Here is a 17,169-nt window from a genome sequence, read left to right on the forward strand (position 1 = left end):
TGTTTGGGCTTGATTTTTCTCTCACTTATGTTCATCTTTTTAAGGAATCTTCAGATTCGATGTAACTTTTATATAATGCATAACATTGTATTATTTTTTTGAAACAGAATATTCTTAGGGGGAAAATGATAAATCTGTACTTCCATCAATTTTTAACTTGGTTTCATAGTAGAATTAAATAAAAAAGCTTTGAAGACATTTAATAGGCTTTTAGGTCACGTTATATTATTTGCAACAGCAACATAATTAATTTTTGTATTTAAAAAGTTTTTACTGAAGAATTAGGCTAAAATTTGCATTTGCATGCAGAAAAAATTTCACCTTGCCTTTTTCACTTAAGATAGCATAAAAAAAAATAGTTTAGATATTAAAATACTTAAATATCTTTTTCGTTAATTAGAATTTCTTTTAAAACAACTTCACATTTTTTCTGCTTTTTTGAAAGCGCAAAGTAGTTTATAGCTAAAATTTGTTGGATAAACTGGTAATTTTAGAATATAACATCAACAACTTTTCTTTCTAGGTATCCGACTGGGTGAAAATCGGTAATAAGGATTTAAAAAAAAAAAAAAAAAAAAGATTTTATTTTGTTCATATTTTATTTTTAGTTCAAGAGCTTTCCCAAACCTTTAAAATTTTAATCTCCGACTTTTGGTTTTTCTCGCATACTCAATATAAAAAAAGAGTATATTTAATATTTGACTTTTGAGGCTACATTCAATGTGCTATTTAAAATACCTAGAATAATATTAATACAAAAAATAAATTTTGAGGTAGTTCACAGGGTTGCCCTTTCGAAAGTATAAAAATGAAGTACACTGGTTATCATAAATTAAGGAAAAATCACAAAAATAGCGATAACTCTTTCAAAAGTAAGCCAAACCGTGCAAAATTTGCATATGTTGTCCACTAAGAGTAGCTGAGTAAAATTGCAATATGCAAATTAGTGGCGCTGCACTCGGCTTACGTCATCTGCCTGGAGCATAAAAGTCCAAGTTTGAGAGAAAGCACACAAATTTTACTGTGATTGCGACATTGAAAATCTGAGATAGCCAATTCGTAATAATGACCTCTAGGCATCATTTGCCTGAAGAACTACGATGGAGAGCCATCGGGAGACTAGAGGCAGGGCAGAGTCAATCAGAAGTGGCCAGATGGCTAAATGTGAGTCCATCTGTGGTTCATAGACTTTGGAGGCAATTTCAAACCACAGATTCGGCATCTAGGAGGTTCAGTCAAGGACGGCCAACTGTTACGACCAGTGCCGATGACCGATATTTGACATTAAGTGCACGCAGGAATAGAACCGCTACTCCGACACATCTTAGATCCTCTCTTGCTGCAGCCACCGGAAGGTTGGTGTCAACGTCAACTGTGCGCAGAAGGCTCCACGAAGGTGGTCTGTATGCGAGACGACCAGCCATTTGCGTGCCGCTCACATCACGCCATAGGAGAGACCGTTTGCAGTGGGCCCGACAACATGTCCACTGGACGTCAGATCAATGGAGGCCTGTTCTCTTTACGGATGAGTCCAGGTTTAGTCTAGAAAGTGACAGTAGACGTTATTTGATATGGAGAGAACCTGGGACCCGTTATCATCCATCAAACATCCGTGAAAGAGATGCATACGGAAGAGGCAGTGTCTGTGTTTGGGGAGGCATATCCTTAGGAGGGCGCACATACCTCCATGTCTTTCCAAGGGGAACCGTGAATGCTCAGGTTTATCGAGACAACATCCTTGATGCTTATGTGCGCCCATATGCCGGGGCAATTGGTGATTGCTTCCTGTTACAGGACGATAATGCAAGACCACACAGAGCTCGCATTGTTGATGATTATCTTCAACAGGAAACAATTACTCGCATGGAGTGGCCAGCTCGATCCCCGGACTTGAATCCTATCGAGCACGTTTGGGATGCTCTAGGGAGGCGTGTATCTGCCATCAATCCGCCCCCTCAGACCCTTGCCACGCTTGCAACTGCTTTACAAGAGCAATGGCTCTCACTTCCTATTGAACTGATAGACCGCATAATTGAAAGCATCACACATCGCTGTTTGTGCTGTATTGCTTCTAGAGGCAATCATATTCCATATTAAAGGTACTTTTTCTATTGCAAACCGATACTTCCAATTTGTTTATTTTATACATGTGCTAATTTCTATACTACTATTAATGTCTGATAATTTCTTTTTATGTTGTTTAATACCTTACTATGTGTTGTATATTGTGGGTAAGTTTCATAAAATTCCATGTGTAATTTCTTGAGTTATCGCGATTTTTGTGAATTTTCCTTAATTTATGATAACCAGTGTAATTTAGTTTTTGAAGATAAAAATAATAGTTTAATTTCTAACAGAACTTAAGCCTCTGAACAAGGCTTTATTTCAATACATTTATTCAAATCCACTGTTTCACTTGTAATAATTCACTTGCAACCTCTGAGCAAGGCTTTATTTCAATACAGTACAGAACCCGTTATCCGGAAATCAGAAAACCGGAAAACCAAAAAACCGGAACGAAATTCAATAAATTTTTCCGCCATTTTCAAAAAAAAAAAAAATCTTTTTCCTCGTAAGATTTTAGGATTTTTCTATCTTTTTTGAAAGATGTTTACCTTACCATCATTTTGGAAAATAATCATTAGTGTATTACTTCATCGTTTTTTCTTCTTTTTAAGATTATTTCCAACATTTTTTATTTTTAGTTGGGTTTAACAATAAAAAAAACGGCTTTTTGTAGCGATTCAGAAAACCGGAAAAATCAGTTATCCGGAATAGCGATGGTCCCGATCGATCCGGATAATCGGTTCCCTACTGTACATATATTCACTTGTAATAATTCACTTGTAACCTCTGAGCAAGACTTTATTTCAATACATTTATTCACATTCAATGATTCACTTGTAATAATTTAAAATAGAATACTAGAAATACATCTTTCTTCGCTAATATTTTTGAAATTCCCTTTTCAAGTTCTCCCTTCGTTATTTTGTTTGTACTATTAAACTTGTTCTTTTCTTCGGAAAAAAAATATTTGCAATCAATTTATTGCTGTTTTACTATAAAAAGATAGGGGAGAGTGGGGTCAATTGTAGCATTTTTTACTTAACTATTTTTAACTAAAAAAAAATCCAATATATTATTAGTATTAATTGACAGACGAGTAAAGTAGACTATCCTCTACTAGAAAAAAAATAAATACCTGATTTTAAATACTATTATATTAGTTATTAACAATTTTTGACAGTCGTGCAGTTGTTACAATTGTCCCCCCTTACGGGGTCAATTGTAACAGTTCATAAATTCAACTAAAACATAGTTAATTATACATATTATCATAGTTGTGATTAGGACTGGGCTATAAATCGATATATCGCGACATATCGATTTAACGCCTATATCGGCAAACCGATACAGCAACTCTCATTCCAAGCGATGCATCAGAAATCTGATTTAAGCCGTCGAGTGAAGAAGACGATATAACGATATAGCGATATAGCGATACACGCAAGGACTTTCTCTTACGTTCCGATGCCAACTCGCGCTGTGGAAGACGATATTGTTTCGTTTTGTTGAGACGGCCTTGACTGATGAGCGGTAGAATCAGAATCACTTTTGAGACCTTATATCGTTATATCACATGTTCGTTTTCGCACCTTCGCGATTTGAAATCGTTTCTTGTAGATTATTTTCAATGGGATTAACTTCGTGATCGCCGTCGTAACCTTGTTCCGAACGCAATCTATTATTGAAAAGAATTTTTAAAGAAAAGTTTCTTCATTAATTAGGTAAATTTCTTATTTATTTTCTGACAAAACTTTTTTTATATTTTTAAATGTGAAAATTATCGGAAATCTAATTTAAGGCACCCATAAGGAATTAAATTACAAAGTAAATAAATTTGTTAGGTTATTTTTTTACTTTCTTTTAATTTATTAAAAACCTTTCGGATAAAACTTCTAATAATTTAATGGGCTTCTATTACTGATTTTAAATTTATAAATCTTGAGTTGTTTTTATTTTTAGAAATAAAGTTAAAACAAAACTTATTTTTTGGACATAAGTCAATAAACTTTATTTGTTCAAAAGAATTTGAAAAGTTTGCGAATTTTATTCATTTCTTTTTTCTTTTTTTTTATCAATTACTACTTCGTTTTATTAGAGAGTAAAATCATTATTTTTTTTTAATTTTCGTTTTATATTATTAGTTAATTAGCTAAATATATTACCGAATATCACAATTCTTTTGTTTTTATTTTTAAGAATTTAATTAAGAAACTTTGCCTTACTTTGTTTTTCGTTCATAATTCGGTCATTATTTTATTTAATTTAATTATTTATATGAAATAATAATAAAAATAGTGTTTAAGAAGCATTTTTTTCTAAAATTTATTTAGCTCTTTGTTTTAAGCATACAAATAATTTTTTAACGAACTTATTTTTTAAATTTTGTTTCTATGCTGTTAGGTAAATATATTGATAAATTTCACTTTTATTTATTTTTTTATTTTTAAACTAAGAAATCTTTTGTTATTTGCGTGATCATTTTTAGAAAATATAACAAAACTTGTGTTTACTTCTTCATTCAGAATTTGAACATTACGATCGAACTTAATAATTCTGTAATTATTTACGCATAATAGTACAAGCAAATATTGATTTGTTAAAAAAAGTTTCTTTTTTTTAAAAAAAGAAAAATATTTTTAACACTTTGTTTTAAGTGTATAATGAATTTCTTAACAATTTTTTTTTTTAATTTTTTAAATTTTCTTTCAATAATTTCAGCTAGATATCTTTATAAAATTCCCTTTTTATTTTTAAACTGAGAAATCTTTCAGAGAACGAAAATTTTAAGAAATTATTACAAATCTTATGTTTACGTTTTAGTTTAAAATTCGAACATTTTTAATTTTAAACTTCGGCTTTTAGTCAATCTAACTTTTATTTTAATTAAAATATGTTTTGAAATTTTAAAATCAGCTTTTGTTTAATAACAATATTTTTTTTCATTAAGGGTGTTTTAGGGGTTAGCTTAAATTAAGACTGCTTATACCTTATAAACGATAAAGAAGTGCAAATATTTCATTCTGTATCTACACACATTTTTTTCAATAAATATTTTAAGTAAGATTTGTACATCTTAGTCAATTTATTTAATATCTTACTTTAGCAAAACATATATATTTTCAAATTTATAAATTGATTTAAATCAATATGCGTATGAAGTCTTGATAGAAATCTGACTTTCTGTGCCTTAAAGTAAATGAAATTCAAAGATACTATATCGCGATACATCGCTATATCGCGATGCAAAACTGACGATATATCACGATATATAATTTCTAATATCGCCCAGTCCTAGTTGTGATATATTTTTTTTATTGATCAAAATAGTAGTGATATTTTATAAGTAAAAATAATAATGAGCAGAAACCTAAAGGGTTAAACTTTTAACTTTAAGGGGTTAAAAATTTTAATTTATGCTGTGAAAGGTGACAAATAAAATAATGCACATGCAACATAATATAAATGATGTAGGAAACTATTGGTGGTTCTTAAAGAGTTAAGTAATGGTTTGTAAACATAAGATTATTTATTTTCAGCTGTTACAATCGTCCCTTTACTTATTGTTACAATTGTCCCCAAGACGCCATTTCAGCTTCATTTGTTAAAAACAATGCTAGTTAATTAGCAAAACTAATCTTTTTTTATTGAAATGTTAATTAAAGTGTCCACTTACATATTCGGTTACTAATTTTTATTTGTTTAAACAAAATTACTTTGTTACAATATAATATTCTAATACCAAAAAAAGTACTTGCGTGGCGTGAAAATATCTTTTGTGATGTAACTCTTTCAAAAGTACATAAAAATGGTTGCCATCAGGGGTGTACAGTCCGCAAAAAAAAAACGAATCACCCTGAATAACTTTCGTTCTAATGATCGGATTTTCACGAACTAAGTGTCAATCTTAATGGTTCTTGGGGGTGACCTCAAATATGCTAATTAATTAGTGCTAACTATTAATTAAGTTACGAAATCAGACACAAAAACGTACTTTCTCTGAATAAACATATATTTTTTTTTACATATTTGGAATCTAGACACTTGAATTAGGGGGGGTAGACAAAATTTTAAAAAAATTGGGTGGTAAATTGGGTTGCAATAAAGGTTTATATATTTGGCGATAGTCCAGAAAACCGCCAAAAAAAGTCGCCTGCGCAAATGAATATATTAAGATAACCCATTGACTAATTCAAAAGAGGAATGCGTAATTTTACTAGGTTGCTAGGCAACCACGCTCTGACTGTAAAAAAAATTGAAATAATGTTTGTGACTGATGGGAGAGGTTTAATTATTTGTTAATAGTAAATATCTCGAAGTTTCTAGGCAATAGACAATTTTTAAGCTGATTTCTGTCCAAAAAGCAAAAAAAAAATATAATAATATTTTAATCCCCTTTGAAAAGAAAATTTGTATCGATTTATAAATTATTTATGATTTTCTAAGTTTTTAGAATTTAAATACTGGAACTTTTTATCTGATATTATATAGATTATGCTGTTTTTGCTATATTTATTCGAGGATTTCATACTAAAATTAAATTAACATAACTTATTATAGCTGAATACAAAATTTTAGGGATAATCATTTTTACAGCTTTAATCGAGTCTTCTAAGCAAGAAAGTTTGAAGAAAAAAAAGTACTTGAAAAATAAAATTAAAGATTGTATAGTAATTCTAATGCACATTTACAAGGTTTTCTATAATTTACGATGTTTCCTTTTTCTATAACTCAAGGAATTGCTGAATGTTTAGTGCCATTTTAAAAACATTGAAATACGTTATGTTTAAGAATAAGATATTGAAATAATATGTTGCACATTGTATGATTCATTTTTAAAAAAAATCGCTTCATTCTGCTAGATATTTAGTTTACATGGTTTTCTTTGGATAAAAATGATTAACAAATAGCATCCTTACGTTTCGATACATTCTGAAACTTACGTTCGCAAATTCACCATAAAATGTCGCACAGCATATTCTTCAATTACGATACGCTACATTTACCACCAAATACTGCTACTATGATTAATTTGTTTTCTTACATATATCTGATACTTTCTTTTTAAACAGAGCTCGTACAAGATACTGAAATGGGGGCACAAAGCTTAAAAGATAAAATATTTAATTTCATTAACTCAAAATATCTGGTCTCAAAATTTTAACTTTTAAAGTTAAATATAACTTTTACAATATTGATGCTCTTACATTTTTAAGACCACATAAATCATGTTAAAATATTAAAATGCATATGCTTACTTTAACGAGTGTAAAATCCTTATCAAAATAATGATCAAGACCCAAATGTAAAACAGTATAATTGACGATAAAAACTCAACTGGCTTCAAAACATATGAAGAGGGAAGCGAAAGTCAACATGTTTCGAGCGTTCAAATATAATCGCCCATACTCAAGACTTGTCAGGCTTGAATAACTTGTGACTTTTATTATTGGACGCTCAAAACATGCCTATTTTTATTATCATCCATTATTTTTTTAAAGCAATGACGTTATTATATTTTCGATTCCGTTTCTTGGGATTATCCATTTAGTTACACAACATATTAAATTATTTCACTCTATATTAAAATAAGTTTAAAATAAGTTAGAGACACAGGTTCTTAGATGGAAAAAATAACAATTCACTACTTTGTAAAAAAAATCAATGCAGTATTTTTTTTTTATTGCTACAAGCCTTAACATTTTAATTTAAGGACATCAAAAAATTCCGTTTAAAATTGAAATTTATCTTTATATTATTTATTATCTTTGTAAATGTAGTGCATAATTATTACATCATACCTTAGACACCTTAATAAACTATGTTTACTGACTAAAAATAATAATAAAAGCTTGAATGGAAAATTTCTTTGCATGCTTTTGTGCCAATAATTAGCCAAATTTTTATCTTATTGCGGTCTTTAATGTCCAAACGGGAACTGGTAGGAAAAATCCATTTAAAGACAATCATCCAGGTAAAGGGTTTTTAAGGCGACATCCACCGATGACTCAGTGCAATGCGAAGATAATTTCAAAAAGCAAAACTTCCCTTAGAGAATAATATTCGAAATGCTGATTTTAAGAACTTTAGAAGAATCTTTAGGAGGGAAGTAGCCCTGGCATTCTTTTAGAAAGTGATTGCATTTACAATGCGGAGTTGAATACTGCCCTTAAACGGGAAAAATTTTTGGCCCTAAAAATTATAAGGATTTATATTCTAAAGTACCCAGAAAAGAAAAAGTACCTCCCTTGGTAGTTTTTCCTTACTGAAGAATTCTGTGAGATATTACAGAATCAGTCCCTGCTATATATTTCATTGGAAAAAGCGATTCATGAAATGAAACGATGACGGCAGCAACATTTTACAAATATATTGTAAATGCTTCTACTCATGGCTAATTAAAAATGCTATCAAATTCCCTATTTCGCTTGTTCTGGATAAGTCTAAATCTCACATCAATTTGAAACTGAGCAAGTTTTGTTTATCAAAACAAATTTTCTGGTTCAATTTTCTACCTAATTCATTGAAATCTCCCGTTAGATCTTGAAAACAAAAGAATTGTAAAACAATATGTCGAGAAAATTTTTACATCCATTTTTAAATAAGATTTTGAGGCATCAACTGATGAAGTTAAAATGCTTTTATGAAATGTGATATTTTTCCATTTGATGTAGAAAACGTTGAGTTTAACGAATGCATGCAAAGCAGACACCAAGAGTTAATGAGCGAGACAGCTTATCAACAAAAAACATGCTTCGAGAGTAACGATGCACTATTTCTTCAGAAGCTTGAGATGGAAATCTCAGAAGTTATGTGGCAAATTTTTAAAGGAACACTGACAGAAAAGTTTAATCTCCCAAATATCCAATAGCCTGTGCTTTTCTCAATATTGAAGAATTTATTTCTAAAAGAACATTTGGTTAATCAAATTTTGGCACTGAAGCTGAGACAACTAACATTGATAATGAAAGTATCTTGAAAATTGATTTTGAGATAAGTCCTCTTGAGGCATTGTTAGTTTGCAAAAACAATCGGTTCCACAAGTAAATGGTAAGTACTGCTGATGACCCACTAGATATAAGTCAATGAGAGATGGATTTTACACAAACTTCGAAACTCCTTTTTCTAATTTATTATCCAGTGAGAAATTCTAGAAATGGTACTGGAAAATCAAAAGAAATTTGGAAGACACATTTACAGTGGCCAAAAATTTGGAAAAAAGAGGAAGGTTAAATCAAAAGAAAAATAAATAAATTACTTTTTTGCATTAACTTCAGAAAAAGAACGAAAATTTAAAGAGATTGAAAGAGCTGAAAAAAAGTTAAAGCAGAAAGTATGAGGAAAAGAAAAAAAAATACTTAAGATAAAAAAGAAGTTCAAAAAATATGGGGAAAAGAGTAATCAAAAAAGTGATCTAATTATAATAATAATAAAAGCTTTATCGGGTTACACAATAATAAACATTCATAATTTAGAATTGACTATTAAACTGTGAGGAAAAAAATTAAAAAAAATTTTTTTTAATTATGTATTCAAACATATTTTACTTTCCATTCCATGACTGAAAAAAAGTAACATTTTCCAAGTTAACTGTGGTTAAATGTTGCAATTCCAAGAAAAATCTTGTTTTTAGACATTTGTGTGGCCTATGGATTCCTAACGAGCATCAAACATTCTCGAAATTAAGTATTCATTCACTTGAAAATTTAGCGTTTATTCACTGGTAAGAACTGTTCCTTCACTTGGTTATCTTACTACTTATTATTTAAACCACCAAAAGCTTAAAACAATTGCATTTAATAACAAATTTAGAAATTTTTATGATTTTTTTTAAAGGCAAGCTAAGTTTAAATGTTTCTTCATTGGTTAGTTTACCCTATAAGATGTTGAGAAATTTGCGATGTTGTGTTGTGAGAGATGCTAAAAAATGTTGACTACGTATTTTTATTAATATTTATGAAATATATATTCAAAAAATTGATAAATATATTACTCTAAATCTAGGCATACGTATGTATATTATTGAAATTGTATCAGTTATTGAAAAACAAAATCAAAAAATAAAAAATAATCACATTAAATTAGCACAATCTGGTGTATAATCATATTCTATCAGAAGCACGCTTTTATAAAACTAGACATTCGTTGAATAAAGTGTTTTTTATTCAAATTTCTTTACTAAATAGAAAAATAAAATATTAAACGACTAAAAAAGAAATATCCTATTTTATAGTTTGAAAGAAATAAAAATAAAAAGATTAGCAAACGATTATTAGCGAAAAAAATGTGAATGAAATTTTACGCTACGCGCGCGAAGTCAAGTTCCTCGCAAGTTTATCACATTTTAATATTAATCGCCCCATTTAATTATTTCTTTACTGTCGCCAAATTATTTTTTTAAAAATAATTAGTTTTAATTTTTCTCAGCTTCTAATAAATAAAAACGGTTGAAACTTTAGATTTTTCAATTGAAAAACATGTAGATTAATATGATATAAAAAAATTCATACCTTATAATTCAAAATTTTTTCATCCTCAATTTAATTAAATAATAAAAAATAATTAATAATTATTAAAAATTATTTTTTTCATGAAATTATCTTTGGGTAATCGAGTTTTATGAGTAGGTGCAATTTTCTTTGAATTGCTTTAATAGTTTTAAAAATATGACTAAAAACGTAAAAAGTGAAATTAACATTAAGGGGTACGAACTTTGGATCGCTCTCCTGACCAAACTATGGGAACCATATTTCCCAGATTGCGGCTACCCCCTATATTTTGAAGGTTAGTAATCCAAATATGTAAAAAAAAATATATGTTTATTCAGAGAAAGTACGTTTTTGTGTCTGATTTCGTAACTTAATTAATAGTTAGCACTAATTAATTAGCATATTTGAGGTCACCCCCCGGAACCATTAAGATTGACACTTAGTTCGTGAAAATCCGATCATTAGAACGAAAGTTATTCAGGGTGATTCGTTTTTTTTTTGCGGACTGTACATGTAGATTTATTAAATACACCTTGTGCGCCACCTAAGAACCAAATCTAGAACCCGACACTCGAAATATTTGCTCTGTTACAATCGTACCCTGTTACAATTGACCCCACTCTCCCCTATAGTTGGATTAATTAACTGAGGTAGCCAAAAGAGAAAAAAAAAACCTTACTGATTGTTTAGTTTTTCCTTTCTTTCCAATTAGTATTTTAGACAACGAGCACATTATTCGTTATTGGTCCTCTACAAGATGCATACGGAATCGTTCAGATATTTTCTTTTAAAAATTCTTAACATTTGTTTTATTAGCAATACTGTAATAAAAGGTAAACATTTTTCAAGATAAACTTGTTATTACTTTTATTCATGTGTCAAAAATCGATCCACATATTTCGCACTGAGACTGTTCAATTTTATTATTTTTGTTTTATTGTAGTTGTCAATTTGAAAATGCTATTTTGAATATTAATAAGAAGTAAAATTACATTATTTTAATTAATGGTATCTCACTAGCAGCCCTGTAAACTTTTGTTCCTTGTAATTGTTTTAATGTAATATATACCATTGTGCAATGGTCAGAAACCGGTTTTGTTATTAATGCATATAGTGTTCTGCCCCAAAAGTAATGAGACTATAATATTTTATGGTAACCCATCGCACGGAAAGTGTACATAAGTTGTACGGTTTCTAAGTACGAAGCGCTTGTTGGGTGGAATTGATGGATGGAACGTTAGGTTGGGATTGATAGATGATGGAACGTTGGATTGGGATTGATGGATGGAACGTTGGATTGGGACTGAGGGAAGAACTGGGTGGATTTGATGCTGGGCAGTCTTATAAGAGGACGCTATAATGCTGGAGAAACATTTTATGGTAAATTCTGTAACGTAACGTTTCTCCATAAAACGTTTCTCCATCAGTAAAACGCCCTCTTGTAGAAAAAATGTGATTTGGCTCGAACTTAGGAATGATCAGGATCTCACAGTTACTTAAGACTTTTTGTTTGTCTCACACGATTCAAGACAAAAAAAATATCAACGTTGCTCCAACAAGTTCTGCACCAAGTTTCAGCAACTTCTGTGTGGACATATTCAGGTTGTTTACAGAGATGGTATCCTGTCTCTTTCTTTAGTTTTAAGTGGCATATTACGACCAAATGTGAAATGGATCACACGGAAAATAAAAAACACTCCAGTATACACCAAAAAAATAAATAAATTTAAAAAAAACAGACGAAAATGTGAAGCGAATACAAGTTACTCTTTGAACTCATAACAAGGCTCATTGCTGATGAAGTAAGGCTTTGAGGAATAACACTCATCGAATCATTCTTGGCATCAAGTATCATTTCTCGCTGTTGGTGAAGAAAAATATGGTAATCTTCTGCCTGATATGTGTTGCCCAATTGTTTTTAAATATCTAGCCAGTCTTATTACTTTAGTATGCTGTAAGAAAAAAAAGGTCCAAATGTATTAACTGAGTTTTATAGAAATGAAAGATGCAGCAGAAATATGAAAAGTACAGTTTTTGACAAAAAACCAAACTTGCGGTATAGGAAAAAATTATCAGCTCCTCTTTGAGGAAGTATTAGGTGAAATTAACGAGCATTTGCATTGCTTAGATGGAAATGTAGGGCTTATTACTTCTCCAGTGTGCCAAACGGCAAAGTAATTTAATTCTTCAATTGATTCCCAATGAGAAATTTTTGTCCGCACTTGTGCTTTTACGAATAATCTAAATAGTCTTCACTTATTTTACTCATTTAAATTTTCCTTATTTTTTTTTAACTATAAACACCAAAAAATTCGATCTACAGAATTGACTTTTGCCATTTTGAGAAATATCATGGCTACCGTAACATAAATGCCTTCAATAATTGCAAACTTAAACTTATTACTTATGTTTATTTTAAGCGATACAGACTTCGTCCAGTTACCGCTTAATTGTATCGACCAGAAATTTTTCTAGTTGCCAGTATAATGAAATTTAGTTGCGAAATTTTTAATCAATTTGTTTAACATTTTGGAACATTTTTTTGATGCCAATTTGGTCATCAAATTCTCTCTACTGTGTAGACATGAATGATTTAAAAAGAAACATGCTCACTGTTAACTTGGACAACGGGGTCATTTGTTATATAGTTTCCTGCTAATTTTTTTCTCTCTTAAAGCAAAATAGCGGTATAACCTTTTTGTATTATTAATAAAAGGTTTTCTGTTATTCGTTTCATGACAAGTGTAAGAAAATGCAGAAAAAAGGTTAGTTGAGGTTGTTTACTCTCTAGACTGCCGTATCTTCCTCCCGTGAGCTTCAGTTTATATTTAAAAAGAAAAAAAAATGCTTTTGCAGGTGCATACTAGGGAAATATGTAAAGTCGGTTATTTGTAAACATTGCACAATGGTGTTCATGTTTTTATGAGGTTGTTTTTAAAGTATTGAGCCTTTTCCGAACACAGTTTTAATTTCGCAAATCTCAGACTGCGACTAGACATGTTTAACAGTAATTAATAACCGACTGTTGCGTCTGATAAATGCGTCCGAAATATTCATATTTTTATCGCCAGACTCAAGCATGGAGAAAATTTTACTCATAATTACGCCAAATTTTACAATTTTATTCTTAAAATGGCTGCTAATGCTGCGGCACTATTTGGAGTGGTGTATTACTGTCAGTCTACCATCTTAAAAAAAGCAATTTCGGGTCATAGAATGGCATGAATCAATTTTATTTTATAACCGTCGTTGAACAGCCGACCCAATTTTGGGTTGTAGGACTACCAATGTTCAATTCTGTTGCCTTTTAATTTTGAACCCAACCCAGAACACAAAAGATGTCCTGGATCAAGTATTGGGAGAAATTTACTTTCGTGGAGGAATATTTGATGAAACTAACTCTCATTAGCGTTGCATGGAGTGGAAAACCACGAAAACTTCTAGCTAGGATGGCGAGAAAACTCTAAACCGTGATCCATCTACCACAGCTGGGTGCGAAATTCAAATCGAACAGTCATTGCTGGGATTCAAACCCGGGTCACCTCATTGGAAGGAAAGCGCTCTATCTCCAGCTTCACCACGATCCTGATGTATTTAAAATCGAGGTTATGTAAAAACTGGAATTGAAGGAGCGTTGTCAGATCAAAGCTTCGGACTAAGAAGATTCTTCAGCCACTCCAAAGTGGTCCGAACATCTTTCAACTTATATAATTCGGTATTGTTAGATCAAGAAAAGGTTTCTATTTTTCAGAATGAGTTAGGAAGTCATTTCCTGTGAAATAATATTTTTGACTGTTTTTGCTATGTTGTGTATCCGTTAGAATTTAGTAGAAACATTGAAGTTGTTACACGTTACTGTGTTAAAGAGTGATTGTAATTAATAATTTTCTGTATCGAGATTGAACTGGTAAACTTTGAGCTTCCTAAGGATTCGTCTTTAATCATATGATTTGACTATTCACTTTTACTGATCATCTAGCCTAGGGGGCGAAGTTTTTACAGCTCGAAATTCATGATAATTTTAAGAGAGTAAGTTTTGTCTTTCAAACTGCCATGGTTTCTCCTGAGTTTGCTGTTGACAAATATGGTGAGCAAGAGTTTTAAAAAAGATTATTAAAACATGCGCAAAGATGTACATCTCAAAAAGACTGAAATCTATGTTATTAGATGTGATGAACATGCTTTTAGCATCTTGGGTTTTCCTCACAAAGAAAAAGAATTCTTGAATTTGGGATGGAAATCATGAAGTTGTGGAAATTGAATCCAAATATCTTTTATGATTAAGTGGAGATTGTGCTGCCAGAGTGGGTAGAATCCTAGTTCACTTCACGAACGTAGACTCAGAATCTGGAGAAGTTTGACAATTGTTAATTTGATGTATCTTAATTTGAGATTTTGAAGGACAAAAAAGTGCAATTGTTTCATTTTGTTGCAAGTGTTATTCATTTTCACGAAATGGCCGAAAGGAGTGTAGCGTCACTCGAGATTCGACAGCTCACCGATCTCGAGAGCTTAAATTCTTCATGAGCTATGTGTCTAACAACAATAAGAGTTTCAATTGCTTGGCTACAATAGCAGAACTCTAATTGCTAATGGTAATTCATCTTTCGCAGTTTCAACAACTTTCCGACAAGCTAGAGGACGGAAATTTTCAGCCGAAACTCTGCTGTATAGTATGACAAGTGTCCATAGTTTTCCTGATTGCTACAAAAAAGATTCATTGCCTGTCAAATCAATTGCTATTTAACATATTGGCCATTTTTTTTGGACATAAACTGACAGACACATCTAAAAAATATTTACACTAGCGAGCCTACTAATTAAATCAAGGATAAATATCTGGATTTTCCAACTTTAGGAGCGAAGATTTAAGAATTTTTCATACAGAACCTCTCGTTACCGTTGAAGAAATGATGTTGTTACCATAGAGTTGAAATAGTAGGTAGAGGAACCAAGTTCGCTTTATTCCTTCCGAAAAGACACGCCACAGGTAGCAAGCAAAGAGTTACAATCACGTGATGGAAAGAGTGCAATACTTGGCGCAGTATCACAAATATAACGCACAAAATTTTTTAAACAGCTTTATTTCGATATTATCGATGCGCAATTAATCGCAGCATTTGAAAGAGAGAAAAAAATATATTTTCGTTAATCACATTTCTTTAATATTATTAAATGGGTTTTTAAAACATAAGAAGTTTTTTTTTCTTAACAAATAATTTTTAATCAAAGTACTGCCTTTATTAAAAAAATTTAAGTAGTTCTCGTCTTTACCCTTAACACTATTGCTTAAAATTTATTCATTATATGAAAATAAAAAACGATATTCTGCATCACTTTTATTTATTACTATATTCAGAAAAAAATTTGTAAATGTTTTTATTGCACAGACCCATTTTAAAAAAAAAATTAACAATATATATTGTAATAACTATTATTACATTTAACTATTGTTATTTTTTTTAAAAAAATAATAGCTTCGATACAAAAATCACGATTTTTTTTTACACCTACCAGGGCTTAAAATGTGAATTTGAAAATGTTGCCTTTCTTTTTTAATGAAACATAAGTTCCTTTAAAAAATAAATTTAATCTTTACGTTCTAAAAGTTTTATCACTGTTAGATAAAACAAATTGTAAAATTAAACAGATTGTATAAAAAAAGTTCGATGCTTAGAAATAACGTTAATGTTGCAACACTTATCATTTTTATTTATGCTCACCAAGAGACTGCTAGAGAGGTAGTATTAAATTTCGGGAAAAATAGCTTCGAGGAAAATAAAACCCGTTTTTAGTAGAATAGATTAGTTAGAAAACATATTTTTGATTAAATTTAATTACGTTTAGAGTTTTATTTATATATTGAATACATTAAATTATTTATACAATAAAGATTATTTGCATTATTAATTTAGAATTTTGACTTCTTTTTTTCCTGACACTTTAAATAGATATTTTAAAAAATAAACTACTGTTGCATTTTAACTTAATGCTCAACAATTTGTCTAAATATGAAATAAAATATGTATTCTAATATAAAAATTTTCAGGGCCGAATAGAGAAAAATATAAGATTAAAAGCATTAAACTAATAAAAGAAAATAATAAAAGAGTTTAATTAGCCAGCTAGCAAATAAAATAGATAAAAAGTAAAAACAGTTGAAATTTTACAAGAAGGGTTCACGATGTTAAATCTTTTTTTTTTATTTAAATATATTTAAAGGAAACATTTCAGAACAAGATAAATATTGGGTTTTAGTAATCAAGAGGTAAAGATATACAAAATCTTCAGAATATACAGAAATGATATCGACATTTAAAGAGAACTATAACAAAACCGAAAGCTTACTCAACTGTTCCTTGGCGCTAAAGTATCTCGCCAAGGAAGCCAACAAAGCTTTGCAGCTATTTCAGCTAAAAATAGAGTATATATTGAAATATACTTAAACATTATAAGTTTAAAGTTTAAGAAACAAAAACTTATGTTAAATGCAAAAAAAGTGAGCAAAAACGAGCGTAATTGATTATTAAAGCAAATAGAACATGAGTATCGGAAAATTTTTAAAATCAATTTTAAAATAAAAAAAAGTGAAAAAAATTGTCGCCCTTTCTTGTAA

Source organism: Parasteatoda tepidariorum, chromosome 5, assembly GCF_982258835.1.
Source record: "Parasteatoda tepidariorum strain Cologne lab strain chromosome 5, Ptep-v5.0, whole genome shotgun sequence".
In the NCBI taxonomy this organism is placed as follows: Eukaryota; Metazoa; Arthropoda; class Arachnida; order Araneae; family Theridiidae; genus Parasteatoda; species Parasteatoda tepidariorum.